Source organism: Chiroxiphia lanceolata, chromosome 24, assembly GCF_009829145.1.
Source record: "Chiroxiphia lanceolata isolate bChiLan1 chromosome 24, bChiLan1.pri, whole genome shotgun sequence".
NCBI classification, from domain to species: Eukaryota; Metazoa; Chordata; class Aves; order Passeriformes; family Pipridae; genus Chiroxiphia; species Chiroxiphia lanceolata.
Genome location: NC_045660.1, coordinates 1 through 19,299, shown reverse-complemented (window position 1 = coordinate 19,299; position 19,299 = coordinate 1). Strand labels below are relative to the sequence as shown.

Genomic DNA, 19,299 nt, shown 5'->3' with positions numbered 1-19,299 from the left:
TTCAAACTACAAAGGCAGAGTTACCAGAATTAATAAGATTTGTTAGGTCTACACACTCCACACTCCCACTAACAGAAGTGTTACATTTAAACACATGGGAAACACCGGGACACATTCTAAACCAAAGGACGGAGGCAGGCGACCGCAGAACTTGCAACATAGTACCAGTTTATATAGGGATAATGTCAGCCCTCCACAAAGCACACGAGCAAACGAAACAATTAACCCACATCTCACCCCAACCCCCCCCTTCCCCCCCCTTCCCCCCCCCTCCCCCGCCCCCCCCCCCCGCTCACACTGCTAGCAACAGCACAACCCCTAGGCATAGTAACAGAAATATAAGAGATGTACTGGGGGGAGAAAAAAGAGCTGTTCGTGAGTTAAGTTGAGGGTCAGGAGCCAAAAGCCACGGGAACACAGGTCGCTGGGAGAGAACAGAGCCCGAAATGTGGGATCCCAAACCATGGGATCAGTGCACAGAGTTCTGTTACAGTGATGAGGGGGGTAACCCAGCCCCTCTGCCCCCCCACGCTGCGAATGAACAGCGACTGGGCTGTGTCTCGGACTGGGTGCAGCCATCCTGCCCACCAAATGGACCGGAAGCCGATCTGTCTCTTCCGACCCCAACACCGCCCCGCCCCACCTATAGACATGGGGGGAAGAAAGCCCCTCCCCCACACTGCCTCCGCCACCCAGCACCACCCCCTCACAGGGAACTGGGCTCACTGGAACCACAGGGGGGGAGGCAAAGGGGGATGAGGAGGAGGGACCACAGATGGTTCCAGCGGGAGGGAGCAAGGAGGCAAACAGAGGAAGGTCAACTAACGAGTGGGAGCAATGTCAGTATGAGGCATTTCGAGTGGGAGGCTTGAAGGATATTCAGGCATGCTCAATCGATACTAGCCAACGTCAGCCCCCTCAATTTCAGCCTCTGTCATGTGAGGCTACAGAGAAATAGAGGCAGTCGGTAAGAGGTGCTGGCATGTCCTTAACCAATACTTTCAAGTATTTGGAGACACTGAGTTCCATCAATTTTTTCACCCCACATGACTGGAAGAATCTAATGAAATTAGTTCTTAATAACACTCAATATATAGTCTGGTTAGCTGACTTTTGGGAAAATTGTACTAAGTATGCAACTAACACCCAAGCAGGCATAACAACAAACAAATTAACCAGAGAGGGAAATTACAGCATGGTAGATGCCAAATCAATCTTTCCCCAGGAAATGTACAGAGTAATAGCCAAACAGGCCTTGAAAGCCATGAAAAACCTTCCCACTACAGACCAAGATAGCAACCTGTCCCCTACAAAAGTGTTACAAGGCTGTACTGAACCAAATTCACAATGTTTTGATCAACTGCAATCTACTTTAAACAAGCAAGTTGAGGACAATAAAGCCAGTGTTGCCATGGGATTTATGGTGCTGAAAAAAATCTCCCGGAGCAGTTCATTAGGGGTGAGATAAGAAAGGGTTTCTTTTGCCAAGGCTAAAGATGTTATAAGATGTGAGTCGGCTGTGCCTGATATGTTACATTTTATAATACCATCCATCCAATCCCAAATGTGTCCACCCTGTGGCCTTTACTCTGGTCCGCCCCGGGTCCACCCCCTGAAAATGGGTCTGGGGTGTATTTTGGGACCCTCTGTTCATCCCATCTTCACCATCATCAGAGCACAAAGGGTACATTGTCACCCAGTTTTTGACCGTGTTCTGTGGTTTAGGCCCTGATATGCTGTTCTGCCAAAAATCTAGGCCTTGCCTTGACAAAAGACTAAACATTTCTGCTGTAGTCAGGGGTAGGAGTGATATAGGGAGCATAGAATGGGGTAAGAGGGTTAAGGAATGTGTAAACTAAGGGTGCTAGAGGGAAAGGGAAAGGGACAAGGGACAAAGGAGGGAGGGTTGCTGCTTTTAAAATCTACTTATAAAACTTACAAGGCTTAGAAAAATAAAAACCATTAGGGGTTTAAGGCATCACCAGAGAGATACTGTATAGGCAATTGGTTTTTAAAAAGGCAAACACAGGCTGTGAAAGAGCTTTGCAGGCTCTTCCTGAAGGGGAGAGCTACAGCATTGCTGAGCTGGTTCGACCCTATGAAAGAGTTAGCTCTGTGGAGCACCAATCTGCCCCTCTTGCAAGTTGTAGCAAGAGGCCGGACACAGAGCTAGTTGTGTTAGATGTGGTGACCCTGACCACTCTCAAAGGGATTGTCTTTGGAGACCCTTAGCAGCAACATCCCACAAGTACCTAAACAGCAGGAAATGGGCTGAGTTATACCAGGGGTGCCATGGGCGAGGCAAAAGCCACGCCATGAACATCGTGTTGCTTGCTGCCGTGCTGTTCGCTATCCTCCTCTTTGCCACCTGCTTTCACAAGCAAGAGAGGAAGCAGCTTGAGGTAAGCCACAATGTGTCAACAACCAGCCCCAAAAATACCCCTGTATTCTGCACCCCCAAGAAAGGTGAGAAGTGGAGAACACTGCAAATGTTAAGAGCAGTAAATGCAGTCACAGAGCTTATGGAAGCATCGCAGCTTGGACTTCCCTCACCTGCTATACTCCCAGCAAATTGACCACTAGTGGTAATTGATTTAAAGGACTGTTTCCTTACCATCTCCCTATACCCTGAGGACATGCCAAGGTTTACCTTCCATCATGGCCTTGAACAATGCACAACCCATGCAAGGCTATTGCTGGGTTGTCCTTCCTCAGGGGATGCAAAACAGCCCGACGAGAAATCAAACAGCTATCATGCACCATCATGTAGATGACATACTAATAACCGCGGCCACAGGAAATGAACTGCCATTTACTCTTACTGTTCTAACCAAAACTGTCTAAGATGCAGGGTTACAGGTTGCTCCAGAGAAGATCCAACCATCACAACCCTGGACTTACCTTGGATGAGAAATCATGCAGCCAGAAACCTCTCCACAGCCACTGCAGCTCGAGGTAAAAGACAATTTAACTTTACACGAGTTGCAAAAAATTCTAGGAGCCATCAGCTGGTTAAGGTCTATTTTAGCCCCTCTGGGCTATACCCTCTATTTGAGCTGCTAAAGGGGAACTCCAATCTAACGTCTAACAAGTCTCTGACAGCAGAGGCAAAACAGGCGTTAGACATTTGTGCCAAGGCAATAGAAAGCAGACAAGGCAGAAGGAGAAATCCTGAACTGCAAATCTGCCTGCCCCTTGTTACCAGCAGGTACCAGCCATTCGCAGTTTTGTTTCAGTAGGATTGGACTGACAAAGACCCACTGCGAATTCTAAGTGGTTTTTTCTGCCCCACACACCACCTAAAACTGTGTGAACTACTAATGAGATGCTTCCCAAACTTGTCATTAAAGGCAAAAGACAATCACAAGAACTAGATGGAAGAGGCCCTGCCACCATCTTCACCCCAGCTGCAAAGAACAACTTCGATTGGATGCCAGCTGAGGGTGCAGAATTTCAGGCTGCCCTGGCAGGTTTTAACGGTGACATTTCAATTCATCTCCCTAAACACAGAATGTGGGTAGAAATTGGTAGTTTACCTTTAAAAGCCACAACCAGATGCAAACATGAACCAGTGAAAAGCCTCACGGTTTTCACAGAAGCATCTGGAAAAACATGAAAAGCTGCAATGACTTGGGTAAATCCTGACACAGGACAATGGGAACGAGAGGTACAGACCATGAACCAGACTTCTGTACGGGTTCTGGAACTGGCTACCATTCCATTGCCTTGGGGAAATTTTCTGAACGACCTATTAATATTGTTACAGATTCCTTTTATACTGTAAAGTTAGTTTCCTGTCTCGAGAGTTCGTTTCTTCAAGATATTGTTAACCCTCATCTGTTGTTTGAAATGCGTTCTGTTTTGTTTCTTGTGAATCATAGAAGGTTTGATTTCTATATAATGCACACAAGGTCACGCACTGACATGCCAGGACCAATAGCTGAAGGGAACCGGGAGGCTGACAGAGCAGGTACGTTTAACACCATACCTAGATGCCGCGGTCCGAACAGGGGAGGGGAATGGGGCCACGACATGGCACGGATCCCAGACACAAAGGTGGGGTGCAGGTAGAATCTTTAATCCAGCGTGCACATGGGGTTTTTATCTGGAGGGAAAGGGCCAGAACATAGGGTGGAGCAGGAGACAGACAGGCCGGGGGACAAACCGGGATCGAGCTGTGGGCAAAAAGGGGGGGGGGAAAAGCGCAGGAGGGACCAGGGGAGGAGAGGGCGAATGGGGGCTGTGTCCTGCCGCAGCTTCTCCAGCCAGTCGGCAGAGAGGACAGAGGTGCAGGGAGGTAACACACAATGTGTAAAGTCCATTCAATCGCTGTACATATTTTTCCATCTCTGGAATCGTTCCCATTCCGATTCCTGGTCCTCAACATCTCGCCCTCTGTTGTTTAAATCAGGCACGGCTAAAAAGATATTTTTTGTGATGGTCTTCCTGCAGCATGCTGTGACACAGGAGATGGTTAATAACAACACAAACAGGAGAAGCAAAATTTCAAAGCAGGTTAACAGGATTTGCTTAAGCCAATTAGTCCTTTGCTTGGTTCCTAGGTCGAGGAGGATGATGAAGAGGCAGGCACAGGTGTAGCGTCAGTTTGGGTAGCTGCAATCGCTCAGTGACCCTCCCTAAAAATTTGTTTGCAGTCCGATATACCACTGTTCCATGGCACCTCGTCCCCATAACGTTACTGGCACGTTCAGTATGAACGGTCGGAGAGTTGCACATATGCCCTCCGGCCCGTGAATGGTAACCACGTCCGAGCTTTGGACGGGCTGTAGGGAAGGGTAGGGCTAATATGATCCACTCTTACTGTTGTGGTTTGCTGGTACTTGCTGAAAGGACGGCTGCGAAGGATGGAGCGCAGCTGTGGGGGTGTTGGTGTCATAGCACCACCCCGGGCGCTGGTCTCCCCGTTTCTCGACAGCTCACAGTCGCACTGTCTAAGATCTGGCATTGAATTAAAAGTCACTTTTCTCTTTAAGTCTGGTGACTTTTTAGGAGGTAGCAGTTCTCCATAGATGTTAGTAAGAGACCTGCAATCTTTTGTCCAGTGTCTACCTTTTCCGCACCGCTTGCACGGCGTCTTTGGAAGCTCAGTCTTTGTAGTTAATTGTGGGCAGTTCTTTTTAATATGTCCTGTCTCACCACAGTGAAAACAGGTTTGTGGCCCGGCCAAAGTGTCAGCTATCAACCTCGCTTTGTGAGAATTAGACCCCACATTCTTACAGGCTTCTATCATCTCCAGGAGTGTAGGATCCTTTAGCATTTTTAAGGCTTGTTGGTAATCCTCGTTAGCCTTTTCAATCACAAGTTTATTAAACAGAATGTGTTGGCTTTCCTTTTGCTGTACTTGCCGTGCTATAGCTTCCCTTAGCCGGGTTATAAAGTCCACAAAAGGTTCTGTTGAGCCCTGATGAATTAGGGTGAAGGAGGGTGTTTGGACATATGCATTAGCAACCTTTTTAAAGGCCTCCATTGCCAGATCTTTTGTAATATCTAGGTATTTTAAATCCACAAGAGCCTGGTTTTGTCGACTCGCGTAGTTGCCCTCTCCATACAGCATATCAATAGCATTATTTACAGGAATACCACGCCTCTCCATCTTTTCATTGACATATTTAACTATAAGACGTTTCCATTCCGCTTCAAAAACGGATGCCTGCACAGTCGATAACAGTCCATTAATTACCGCTTTGATATCATAAGGTATTAAACGGCAGGCGAGAAAAAACGATTCAAAAAGTCCAACAGTATAAGGTGACCCCAAACCGTACTGTACAATCGCTTTTTTGATGTCCTTTAACATAGGATAAGACACCGGACGCCACTCAGGGGCACGACCTTCCTCTAGGTAAATTGGAAAAGCTTTTAAAAACTCGGCGTCGTTAGCCTATGCGGCTTCTGTCCGGAAAGCTTTCCAAACATCGTTGCATGGAAGAGAGGCATTTGCCATCCTGCAACTGCCGGGAGCCTCGGTAACAAAGGCTTCATGGGCGCGGCCATCTCTCCGGATGTTATCGTCGGAAGAGGCTCTGGCCCTGCCCCTTAGTTTCTATCTACCCCGGGAGGGTGATGACGTGGGAGTAGAGGCGGCGCTGGAGGGAGAGGGTGTTCTGGTGGGAGGGTCCGTGGGCGTGCCGGGGGTGTAGGGGGACGGGCGCGAAGGCGGGTTTGGGGGGTGGTGCCGACGGAGTCCGCGCGGGCGGGCTAGGGGACGGGACCGACGGAGCGCGCGCGAAAAGTTTGCGCGCCGTGCTGCCACGCGGCGTGCGTTCCCGTGATCTTCCCCCGCCCGCCTCGGCCCTGTGCTCATGTAAGCGTCCTTCCCCCACCCCGGTCGCCATGTTGCCGAGACCGCGTGTTCCCTGCGTGCTCGTTTTTCTGGGGCTTGTCTTTTGTCGGGGATATTGAATTGGAATTTTTATATTTTCGTGGTGATTCTTGGAGATTTTCATAGGAACTCATCAACTGATGCTGTATCATCATCAGAATCAATCTCCAGGCTATTAATGCCTCAGTGGCAATTTTGTCTCCCCTCTCTTTCGCTCTCCAGATATTGTATCCAATTTTCTCCCAATCTTTTAGGGACATGCTGTCGGAGACCGTCTCCCCTTCCTTTTCAAGCCATTTAGCGAGGGCTTTAGTAGATTTTTTGTCTAAAGGATACCCGTTTTCCAAAATAAAGTCTTTAAGCTTGCAGTACACGAATTTTTGAGAGGTAGATAGTGAGAGGCCCATATTTTTGGAGTTACTTAGGCTTCTGTTAGTCTGCAGTTCGTTTTTGGTTTTGTTTTGGTTTTGTTTTTTTTTTTGTTTGGTTTTTTGTTTGTTTGTTTGTTTGTTTGTTTTGTTTTGTTTTTTAAAGTTTGTGAGGGTGGGAGATGGGATTAGGGGTTTTCCTGGTGCTCACGTTTTCTCGGTGTGGTGGCCGCCTTGCCGTGATTCTGGAGTTCAGCCGGGAAGGACCAGCGGGACGAAAACGCCTCTCTCCGCGTCGTCTGAGCCCTCGTGGCGTATGGGAGGCTTTTTAAGATAAAAACCTCTACCTTCGCCGCACGTTGGGAGCCATATGCCGTGGTCCGAACGGGGGAGGGGAATGGGGCCGCGACATGGCACAGATCCCAGACACAAAGGTGGGGTGCAGGTAGAATCTTTAATCCAGCGTGCACATGGGGTTTTTATCTGGAGGGAAAGGGCCAGAACATAGGGTCTTAGAGCAAGCGAAATTGTCTCATTCATTTTTCCATCAGAACGCACGTTCTCTGAAGAGACAATTCCAGATAACACTCAATCAGGCTCGAGACATAATCATGTCATACTCAAGCTGTCAGAAAATCATACCCATGCCATCTCAGGAAGGCGTTAACCCCAGAGTGTTAATGGCAAATGAGATTTGACAAACAGATATCACACACATCTCCGAATTTGGCACGTTAAATATGTACATGTAAATGGATACACATTCCCAATGCATAACCTCCGCAGCACATGCAGGGAAAAGGCCAAGGATGTCATTAGGCACTGGTTCAGTTGTTTTGCTACCCTTGGTACCCCAAAACAGATCAAGACCGATAATGAACCAGCTTTTATCTCAGAAAAAGTAAGAAATTTCCTGTCAGAATGGAGAATTTCACGTCACAGGTATCCCACACTTACCAACTGGACAAGTAATTATTGAGAGGGCACATCACACCCTGAAGCGCATGTTAGATAAACAAAAAAAAAGAGGGGAATCTGTGTAGCCCGCAAGAGCATCTGTTGAAAGCTACGTATGTTATAAATTTTTTAAATTGTGACAGTGCTGAAAGAAGCAGGTACGAAAACCAACACAAGTCTCAGGATCTTGCCTCCCCCAAACCACTGGTCACGGTGAGAGATTTAATTTCAGGGCAGTGGACAGGACTGTTAGATCTCGTCACTTGGGGACGAGGCTATGCTTGAGTGGCTACAGGAAAAGAGCTTAAGTGGATTCCTTCAAGGTGTGTAAGACCCTACTTAGGTACACAACCACAGCAGCAAGAACCAGAGTAACGCAGAAGTTAGATATGTTTCAGGTTTACATTAAGAGACAACCAGTGTGGTAAAAAGCAGTCTGTAAAAAATCTGTGAATGTGTGTGTGATGAATGGAATGACGGCCATCAGTGAATGAGGCGTGAATGAATAAGAGAGTTGTTTGACTGGACAAATGTATGAAACACAAAAACACCTCATAAAATAACACTACCTCCGCCACATGGTCACTTTAGGAGAATTTAGTTTTGCTAAACTTAGCCTGTTTCTTAAATAAAGTTCAACTCCCCAGTTATTTAAAACCCTCAGATTAATAAAGTTTATAAGTTTGCACAGTTAAACTAAGGCCTTTAGGTTAATAAAGTTATTTCTCCAAGTTGCACTACCCTTTAGGAGTGCAAGAAAGTTTTATAAGTTTTACCATAGAGGTATAAGAGACCAAGCAAGCAATGTGCTGGGTCATTGCAAGCTTTGGTAGTTTACAATGTACTGTTCTGATTGTTTGCATTATTGTTGTTGTACTGTTTTCGTGACCTTCTTAAATAGTAAAGAAGGGGGTGATGTAGGGGGCATGTCCCAGGGGCAGAGAAATCAAGGGACATGCGCAGGGACAGACAACCCCATTGGTTAAGAAGGTCACATGGTATCAGGGTATATAGGGAAGTGCCAAATTCAAATAAACTCTCTTTGATTACCACTTCAGAAGAGCATACATCTTTCTTTATCATATAAAGGACCACCATGTTACAGCAAAGAGTGATAGCTCCTTCTGGTACCTTTAGTTTCCTCCTCATCTTCAGAGGGTTCACTCCCATTTTCAATCAGCCTCTCAGACTCAGCTGAACCAAGAGCAAGATAACATACCGCTGACTCTGATCCTCCCTTCTCCAGCTCCTCTGTCAAAGAGTCCACATGAACCCAAACCCAAGTGGCCACCTGAGACTGGTTCTGGAGAACCACCACCAACTCCTGGAATAGCTACATCTTCCAGCTGTTGAAACTGAAACCAAGCAGACAAGGTGTGAAGGCAGACACAGAAGAGCTAGTAGTGACTTTGAATTCAAAGATATCACTTTCAACAATGTAAAAAAATAAAAATCCCTTAAGGAGGAGTTCATTTCACACTCACCATGAGCACTGAGAGTGACTCAAGGTTTCTCAAGATCTTAGTCTTCCTCTTGCTTTTTTGCAACTTATGTCAAATTTGCAGGTGACACCAAGTTGGGGGGGGAGCACTACAAGGCAAAGGTGGCTCCAGGCTCTGGGAGTGGCAGCAGGAGCCCAGGGAGACACTGGCCCTGCTGCAATGAACTGCCTGTGTGTGTGAGGGAAGGACTCATGTCTCTGAACACCCCAGTGTGTGTGAGCAGTGCATCAGTCCAGCTCAGGGGTGGACACCTCTCAGAGCCCTGACACATTTCTGGGTGTGACTGCAGGAAAACCCCCATTGTGCCAGGGAGTTATTAGATCCTTTACTGTCACCCTCCTGGTGTGCTGTGTAATGATGAAAGGAGAAAAGGTGATCATCAGACCCTGTTAATTTTCTAAGGGGAGAAATGTCCCTGCTGGAAAGAAGTGTCACTGAAGAGGGGAGAAGAGGGAACATCATTGTTTCCTTCAGCCTGTTCCACAGCAGGTTCCCCTGGAGCCCCAGGGACACCTGTGGGGAACCCAGAGGGGCAGAGAAAGGGCTGCCTTTGACTCTTGCTGTACTGTTCAGCTGGGCCGGGCTCCTGGCACACAGGGAGCTCCTGGCAAGCAGGCAGCACTGCAGAGAGACAGTTCTGCTCAGGAAGGAGCAGTTCCTCTGCAAAGCCCAGCAGGGCCGAGGGCGCTGCCTGGAGCCACGAGAGAAGAGAAGCAAGGCAGAGAGAGGTTAAAGGCAGCGGAAAGATGGGAGGTGTTCAGCTGAGACTTCCCTTGGGAACACAACTTCACACTCCTCTGCAGAGTGAGTCTCCAGGTGCAGGACAATGTCGTTTGTGTTCCTGGAGGAATCTCCTAAAGCTACCGCATCCCACAGCCTTGCACATCTGTCAGGATTCTTCCAGTTTCTCTTTTGCACTGGAGGAGGATGTTCTCCAGGGCAGGCCTTCCCTGCAGCACCGTCAGAGGGACAGCGCAGGTGGGCTCCTTCTCCCAGGGATGGCTGCGGGGTGGGAAGGCGGAGGTGCAGCCAGAGATGCCCGGGGTTGTCCTGCAGAGCAGGGTCCCTGTGTTCCGCGGTTCTTCGTGTCAGGGCAGGGACTTTGCTGCCTGCCGGGGTCAGGTCTCATCCTGCCTGGGTAGTTGCCCACACCTCTGCAGGGAGAAGCTGTCGGTGGGTGACGAGAATCCAAGCAGGAGACAGGCATTGTCTTCCTGCCGTTGGATGAGTGCTGTGTGAGGTCAGGGCTGCTCACAGATCCAGATACACCAGCACATTTCCAAGAGCACTGTCAAATGGGAAGGACAAAACACAATTATTAGGAAGGAAAGGAGTTTTTTGGAGTCAGTGTTTTCAGTTTCTACTCCTGAGGAATCTGGGGGTTGAGAAATTGAAAAGGAGAGCTCTCATGTTGGACAAGTCACTGAGACTCCTGAGCTGTAACTTGGAATGCACAGTGCTTCTGCAAACAACTTCTTAAAGTGCTTTCGGTCTTTGTTCTGCTTTTGACAGAAGCAGCATCACTTCTGCTGGACCCATCTGTTTTTTCTTTATCTGCCCTTTTCCACCTGCAGAAAGAAAAGTTGCCCAGTCAGTGCCTTGCAAACAGGCAGGTTTCTCTCAGGCCACAGTGAGTGCACAGACAGTCGCATGGAGTGGTTGACAGGGAAGTCAGGAATGGATTTCTGATGTTTTGAAATCAGAAAATGTGGTGTTGAAGTCATCGTTAGCCTTTGAGAGGGAAACAGGAGAAAAATCGGATCAACTTGTTGCTAAAAATGAGCTGCTTCAAACTGAGGTTGACCACCTTCAAAGTCTTGTTAAAATTTGGATGATTCTGAAACAGTCAGTTCACCGATTACCCCCATCAATACGAGACAATGCCCGCAGTATAAAGGCATAAAGCCCTCCCAGCCCCTCCAGGAGCCCTCAAATCCCATCCCGGTCCACAGGACACTCCCAACTTCCCCTCAAACACTCCGAGGCCCCCCGACTGCCTCGCAGACACACAAAAGCCCACAAGATGCCCCCAAACTCCTCCCAGTCACCTCCAGCCCTCCCAGGACCCATCAAACCCTCTCCTAGTTGCCCCCTTCCCCTCGAGGACGCCACCAAACTCTCTCGCACTCCCTTCCCACACCCCCGACGATTCCCCAAAACCCCTCCCAGTCACCCCAATCTCCCCAAGCTCCCTCAAACCCCTTTCCAGTTACCTCCACGAATCCCAACCCCTTCTCTGCCTCCCCATTCCTCCCGAAATCCCTCTCTGTTGCCGGCCCGTCTCCCCAGTCTCTAGTGAGGAGGTACTCCAGGTTGACGGGCCCACCCTGCCAGGGGGCTGTTCCAGCAGCACTTCGGGAGTCACCCCCTGCCCTGAAAGCTCCCACCCGACCTGGAGCCACTTCAGCTGCCCCTGTTTTCAGCCCTGCCTCCCAACTGCCAACCCGAATCCCAAAATTGCATAAAAACAAAGATTCCTCCCAGACCAAAATTGTCAGCACGGAAAGTTCTTGCTGCCTATGGAGTCTCCATGCCATCAGCCTCCTGGGGGAGCCTTGAAGTTATGTCTCGGTGTCACATTGCATTTAAAGTACTAAAGCTTGACAAAACCCCTGGATGCAGTTCTGGGATGTGCTTTTGTGCACAGATCTCCCCGTGTCCATCTCTCAGGCCATGGGGCGTCTCAGATAGTGGCAGAGCAAGTGGCACCCCACAGGGTTGAGGTGCATCCAGGTTCCATGAGTGGTAGCAGGACCCCCAGGAGATACTGCCTCTCCTGCCATGAGCTGTCTGTATCTATGTGTATCTATGTGTATCTATCTCGTGTGTTTGAAAACCCTTGCGTGACCGAGAGGTGAGCCCCTGTCAGGGTACCACTGACTCTGGGCCAACTGACCATCTACCAGGATCCCAGAGGCCATTTTCTGGCACTGTTACACAGCATGTCATTCCGAGTCTGTGCAATCACTGTTCCCAGCACTGGTATATCTCTCCACCTCAAAAGGATTGTTTGTGCCTCAGGGAGGAACATCAAATGAGCATATTTGCACTGTAAAGAGAGAGTTTAGCATTCATAGTGTGCGTGCGTGTTTGTGTGGAGATAGGAATCAGAGTGAGCACAAACGCCATCAACTACTTCTAGACAGTGTCTTGAGATCACTTCGTTTGAGAGTCACATCCCCTTGGAACCACCTGAATGTAGATCTGGGATGTGCTTCTGTGAACACAGCTCCCTGTGTCTGTCCCTCAGGACGTGGAGTATCTCAGAGAGGGGCAGAGCAGGGTCTCTGACAGCCCAGCACAAGGCTGTGACCAACAGACTGTCACAGGGACTGGGAGATCCCCTCTGCCTGAGGGCCTGGGCTCACTCCAGCAACGGGACTTCTCTTTGAGCTGCCCCGTCCCTCGTGCTGAGCGCAGGAAGGGACAGCAGCTGGCACAGCTGGGTCCTGTCTATGCCAGCAGCTGAAAGGAGCAGTCTGGGGACAATACAGAAAAGTTGCTGTTGTCAGGGCAGGGGAAAGGCCCCAGGAAGGCTGAGGGGTTGGCATGCTGCTGAAAAAGTTGTGTCCCACCTGCTGGAACTTTCCTAGGAGAAAGAAAACTGCCCGAGAAAGACACTGCCCCACACTGCACTTTGAGAGGTGGAGAGAGGGGACTAGGAGAAAGAATGGCCTGCAAGGGCATTGCTGTGGGAGGAGAAGCATCCAGAAGGAGGAGGAGATCACTCCATATGTGTATTTGAAGAAACAGAGTGTGAGCGGGGGCAGCGGTCAGGGAAGGGTTGCAAATGGCAGGGGTGAGAGCTAGAGGGGAAGCCGGATGGATGTCTACAGGCTGCAGGAAAACAGAAGCAGCTGTGGGACAGCACAGGACAAGCTGTGCTGGAGATGACCAAGGGCACTGGCAAGGCATGTTAACTATTGCTTTTAGGACCAGAACTTGGGCTTGCTTCATAGATGTAAGAAGATTGCTTTAAAACATATTTTTGCAGCCAGACCTTATCACCACCGATGACAAACCTTATTAACCTGTCACAATTTGTATTAATAAAGAGTGTTATTCCCTGAAATGTTGGAGTGAGTTCTTTCAGCTGTCAGCGGCGGGAAAAACTTCAGCAGGGTCTGCTGAGGGGTCTTCATGTTGTTGGTTGAGATCCCCCTGACAAGGGCACTCAAATCACCCCTCTGATCCTGTGAATCTTTACGTGGAGGAACACGTGGTATGCATGGAACAATGTTAGGCTAAGCAGAAATGTAAGGAAGGAAATGGCAACGGTACAATTCACGAAGTGTTATAAGCCTTTTTGTCTAGTGTACAATAAGAAGCTAAAAATTCACCTGCTGCTGAATGGATTTCTGATGTTGAGTCTACTGTTTTGAAATCAGAAAATGTGGTGTTGAAGTCATCGTTAGGCTTTGAGAGGGAAAGAGGAGAAAAATCGGATCAACTGGTTGCAAAAAATGAGCTGCTTCAAACTGAGGTTGACCACCTTCAAAGTCTTGTTGCACCAGAGTGCAGAGAGAAAACTGCTGCTAAAAAAACCAGGTTCCTGGTTTGGTCAGGCAACATCATAAACCCTGGCATTGAGACTTGGGAAACCACAGAGACCCCTGATTCTAAGTCTGAGGAGAGAAACAAAGCAGGAGACTTTGAAATTAAACTGATGTTTCTACAGTCTCCCAGTTTTCCTCACATTAATCAAAATTGACTCATGAGGATAATGAAGATGCAGCTTCTGCTATGGGGAATTCTAAGCATTCTGTGGTCGGTAAGAAAAACTGGTAAGTAACACTTGAGTGAAGGAGGATTGTCTTGGGTTCTTGTTTCCCTTCTCTTTTCTGTCTCTCGGTTTCTCATTTTGTTTGCTACTTTTTTTGGAATAACTGTTGTTTTGTTCAGTTTTCAACTGTGTAGTGGTTTCAGTTTTGGCAATCTCCCTGCTACACGCAGACATAACAAACAAATGACAGCATCAGCAGATGCCTTTCCATTTCTCTTTCCCTTCCCATTCCCCGTTCCTCTTCCCATTCCCACAGCCAACACACTATTTCACTTCTCACTTTAACAAAGCTCTTTTCTCCTTCAAGGCCCTCAAAGGCGCCAAGGCCACATAGGGAAAAACACACAAAGAGTACTCCTTTTCCCACTTGACAACATCTTCCCCCTCACTGTTCTACAGGGAACACCATGAATCACCTCACAGAGACCTCTTGTTTCCCATCAGCAGCTCAACACAAGGAGCTGAAGAGTTCAAGCCTTGGGCCACAAGAGTTGACAGCGAGGAAACTTTGGGAGCAAACTAATGCTGCTAACACTGACCCAGCTGAATCCAGCACACGATCACAGAATGCATGAGTCCTTCAACTTGGAAAAGACCACCAAGTTCATTGAGTCTTGTGCAGCCCCTCCCCGACTGCCTGCATGGACTGGATGATGCTTTGCACGAGTACCAAAAGGAATATTGTGAAAGCCATGGCCTGCAGGAGGACACAGAGAAGGGCTTGACTGGGGCTGGGAAGGAGGGAGTTGGTAATGGGGGAGAGGGGACGGGAGCCTCGGGGATGTGGCGCAGCAAGGACAGGGGCACAGGCAGCTGGCAGGCGGTAAGGCCTCAACCCGTGCCCCAGCAATAGCACCGGGCCCTGCCAAAGGCGCTCCTACCAGGAGTTGGGTCCTGCAGGCAGGGGTAAACCCTACTCCCTGGGGCAGACTTCCTGCCCTGGTCCTCCTCTGGCCCAGCCGCTCCCTGTGTGCACACTCCCCACAGCACATGTTGCACTGGGCAGCATCCCCTGATGGGCCCGCAGAACTGCCCCACGGGGACACTTCCCTTTTATGTCACAGGTGCCACAACCTGTCCCAGCCAGCCCTGCCCATTGTCCCCACCCCGGTTCAGTGACTCGCAGTGGCCCCTGGCAACCAAAGAACCAAAACCGCACACCCCCAGAGTGCGGCTCAACCCATCTGCAAGGGACCCCCTAAGGTTTGCCTGCACAAAGCAGTTCCTCCAAACCCCTGTCAGATAGAAAACTGGGGGACGTGACCCTTGGATGCTTTTAGTACAGGGATACAAGTTTTTCTTGAAAAATGGAGGGGCTCACTTTTTTATTATTAATATTTACAATTCTCCATTTGGGGACAGGATGTCCTACAGGTTAATGTGATGTCACATTTGGAGAGAAAAGTACAGAGACCCAGGGTACATGAGTGATGCAGAGGAAGCTGTCAAGTCACCCAGTGTGAAGCTCAACATTGCTTTGCACCAGTACTGCTCTTTCACACACATCTTTTGCAAAGACAAAGATGTCGGGGTTTAGTTTCTAAATCAGTAACACTTGACAAGACCTTTTTATGAACTGAGGGCAGAGAACTTAGGACCAGCTTAGGGTTGGCAAGTGTAGGAGCCCAGAAGAGAAGGGGCTGAGGGGTATGTCGTGAACACTGACAGCTGGAGCTCACCAAGGACTGCCAGACAAGAAAGACATCACCTGCTGGACTCTGCCCAAACACCAGCCCCCTCCTTACCGTTCTCAACCACTCACCCACAACCTACGCACACCCACACCTGCCAGGGTCAACTGGCTGTTTGTCTTCTCTTTTCTGCCTGAGGGCGAAGGAAGAAGGACAGGGAGGGCATTTGCCTTCGGGCCAGAGGGAAGGGGAAGGAGATACCCCAAATCCATCCCTGGCAGGATGGGGGCTGGGGGGGACTTTGGATGACCCCCAAGAATATTTTCTAGGGGGGGAAAGGATGGGGGTACCCACAGGGGTGTGTGGGGGGGTGGGATCCAGGAATCTCATGGTGGGACACTGGAAGGTTCCCAGTTGTTTCTTGGTGGGTTGATCCCAGCAGTCCGCGGGGGGAAACAGGAGGAGGAATCTACCTTAGAGGGTTGGAGAGACCTAAAGATCCTAGGAGGGGGTCGGTAGGGGCCCAGGAGTACTGAAGAGGGTTTTGGGCCTCCCCAGGAAGGAGTCTGGGAGTCTGATGTGGTCCCAGGAGACTTTCAATGCACAGGAGATTTGGGAGGGGGGGAAAGGCGGAGGGGCAGCCCCAGGAAAGGGGATTTCGGTGGGGCCCCAGGAGTCTTGGGGGGATCTGGGCTGTCCCAAGAGTTTGGTGGAGATTTGAAGGGGTGACCAGGAGCTCCCAGATCCCCGAACTTACCTGACACCACCATGACCTCGTTGGGGCTGCACGTGAGAACATTGCGGCAGGGGGAGAAGCTGGGACCGGGAATGAACAGGACCAATTGGGTTCAACCGTGATCCTCCCCTCTCCTCCCTCCCACCACCACCGCTTCCACGGGGGCTCCTGGCAGCCCCCGTGGAAGTCTGGACGTTCTATTGGATGACTCACTGGCGCCCTGAGAGGGACTCCGAGCATAATTTTCCAATGACTTCACCCCAGCAGAGCCATTCTGTTGGCTGTGACACATGAGGGAGCCCCAAAACCTGTTCATGGTTTGGGGAGAAGGAGAGGCGGCATGGCCGGGAATGGGGGTGCAGAGGGTGTAAACAACTTTCTCCTCTCTCTCCCAGTGCCCCCCAGCCCATCCTTCCCTCTCCCCCTCTCTCCCAGTGCCCTCGTCCATCGAGGTCCCAGCCCGGCCCTGACCCCGCTCTGTCGGGTTGGATTTCTCCCCCTGCAGGGGCAGCTGAGAGGGATCCAGGGTGGGCGGGAGCTTTTGGTGTAGGGGGTGGGTCCCGACGTGCTGCTGGAAATGCCCCCTGGAAGGGTGGGCAAGTAAACCTGGGACACCTCCTCACTCGAGACTGGGGAGATGGACCAGCAACTGGGAGGGGGTTTGTGGAAGGAAAGGGGAGGCTGAGAAGGGTTGGGGGTCGTAGAGGTAAGTGGGAAGGGGTTTCAGGGAGCTTGGGGGGTTGGGAGGGTGGTTGGAGAGATTGGAGTGACTGTGAGGGGTTTTGGGGAATCGTCGGGGGTTGTGGCAAGGGAAGTGCGAGAGAGTTTGGTGGCATCCTCCGAGGGGAAGGGGGCAACTAGGAAAGGGTTTGATGGGTCCTGGGAGGGCTGGAGGTGCTGGGAGGAGTTTTGAGGGCATCTTGTGGCTTTTGTGGGTCTGGGCTGCAGTCAGGGGGCCCCTTGAAGGTTTGAGGGGAAGTTGGGAGTGTCCTGTGGACCGGGATGGGATTTGAGGGCTCCTGGAGGGGCTGGGAGGGCTTTATGCCTTTATACTGTGGGCATTTTCTAGTATTGATGGGGGTAATCGGTGAGCTGACTGTTTCAGAATCATCCAAATTTTAACAAGATTTTGAAGGTGGTCAAGTTCTGTTTGAAGCAGCTCATTTTTAGCAAAAACTTTATCTGATTTTTTTCAGAATTTTATCAGAATTTTTTTCTTAGATAACAATCCTAATCAACAAAGGGATTTGCTTTCTTGGCGTAGTAGCGGTCTTTTCTTTTAAGAGTACCATTAGTTTTAGGAGAGAGAATGTAGATGAGACATGGAAATTAATAGAAAGTGTATCGTATGCCCATCTTCAAGAAATTAGCTTACATGCCTCAGAAAACTTGTTTAAAAAGAGATTGTTCTGTTAAGAAGAAAGTCAATTCTACATTGTTTAAGCAAATGGGAACTTCTAAAACATATGTCTTAGCTGGTCTTAGAACATTTACTTTAGGGGTTAGAGGTCGGATAGATCAATTAGAGATGTTAGGAGGTCTGCTAATCGAGACCACTCTGTGAAAATGACTGCCCCTCCCAGAAGAAATAGACACTACATGGCAGTCTTGCTCCACGAATACAATCCCAGATGCTATTTGACCCCCAAAATCATAACAGAATTATGGACTGCTCGTGAAGAGGGGGGTGTTGTCTTTCAAGTATCACTGTATTTATATTCCGAAATTTATCCTGGTTCTTTGATTCATGCATGGCAGAGTATCCTCATGAATGCCCAGGTGGTGTATTAAAGAAATGTTCGATCCAATGGTTTCTGGTCATTGGGTTTAATTCTTTTGTTTTATCCCTTTGATTCCATGAAGTTCCAAAGATATCCCAGGGTTTGTTTAATTCCATGACGTCCCTTAATTCCCTGGTTTTCTGTAGTTTCCCAGGGAACACTGGCTTAAGTGATGCAGGGCAGTGTCACTACAGCTGCTTGATTCCGTGAGTTCCCCCAGTGTCCCAGCAGTCCTTCGGTTCCATGAGACCCTGCAAAATTGAACTTGCCTGGATGCCAGGTACCCATCAAGCCGCTCTATCGCTGCCCTTCCCAGCCAGACAGGAGAGAGAGAAAAAGATGGAAGTGACTTCTACCTTGAGATTGGGCACTTTACTAAAGCAAAAGTCAAAGTTTGTGCATGCATTAGTGAAGAGGAAAATAAAGGGATTTATTCTCTGCTTCCCGTCAGCAGCCATGTCTGGTCGCTTCACGGGAAGCAGGGCTTCACCACACAGAGAAGCCACTCACAGGCCAAGTATTGTAAAAAAATGGATTTCCCCCCTTTCCTGTTCCTTTCCTGAGTTTTTGTAGCTGAGCTGATGCCAGATATTCTGCAATGTCACTTTGGTCCATTTGGTTCAACTGGCCTGTCTGTATCCCCTCCCATGATCTTGCCCCCAATTCAAGAGAGGAAGCTGACAATGTGGATGCTGGGCCAGCCCTGCTCAGCAGCTGCCAAAGCACTTGTGTGATTAACTCCTTTGTAGCTCCCAATGCAAAACACAGCACTGTGACGGCTGCAGTGAGAAAATGAACTCCTGCTCAGACAGACCAAACACACATGGGATTCTGAAATGTCTCAGGGTTTCTTTGGTTCCACGATGCCCCCCGTGTCACCGTGACACAGCTCTCAGACCTGGGAGTAGAGAAATAAATCAAAAAATTCAGAAGAAATCATCTTAAAGTCATGTTAAGCCTGTCTTCGACAGTCCAGTATCTACATATGTGTGACTGCAGATACTTGGGATGAGGGTAGATGCTCAGAGGAATTCATGGGCTTTGGTCTAGGAAATCTGTCCCCAAAGTTTTCACTGCCTTTTCCTCCTTGAACAGTTCCTGAGACTGGGAAGAAACTCATGTCCAACAGCAGCTGCATCCCCCACTTTCTCCTCCTGGAATGCGAGGGCTGCAGTTCTTGCACTTCTGCTTCTTCCTG

At 49.3% G+C, this 19,299-nt stretch overlaps 1 long non-coding RNA gene across 1 annotated transcript; it reads right to left on the bottom strand.

Annotated features, from left to right (window-relative positions):
- Nucleotides 1-1,854: 1,854 nt before the first annotated feature.
- LOC116797950 lies at nucleotides 1,855-17,959 on the bottom strand. Its single transcript, XR_004360789.1, has 3 exons — nucleotides 17,875-17,959; nucleotides 15,514-15,518; nucleotides 1,855-1,864 (listed from the first exon to the last, which is right to left on the bottom strand). It is a non-coding gene; the product is annotated as an uncharacterized LOC116797950 (long non-coding RNA).
- Between the last annotated feature and the right edge of the window lie 1,340 nt (nucleotides 17,960-19,299).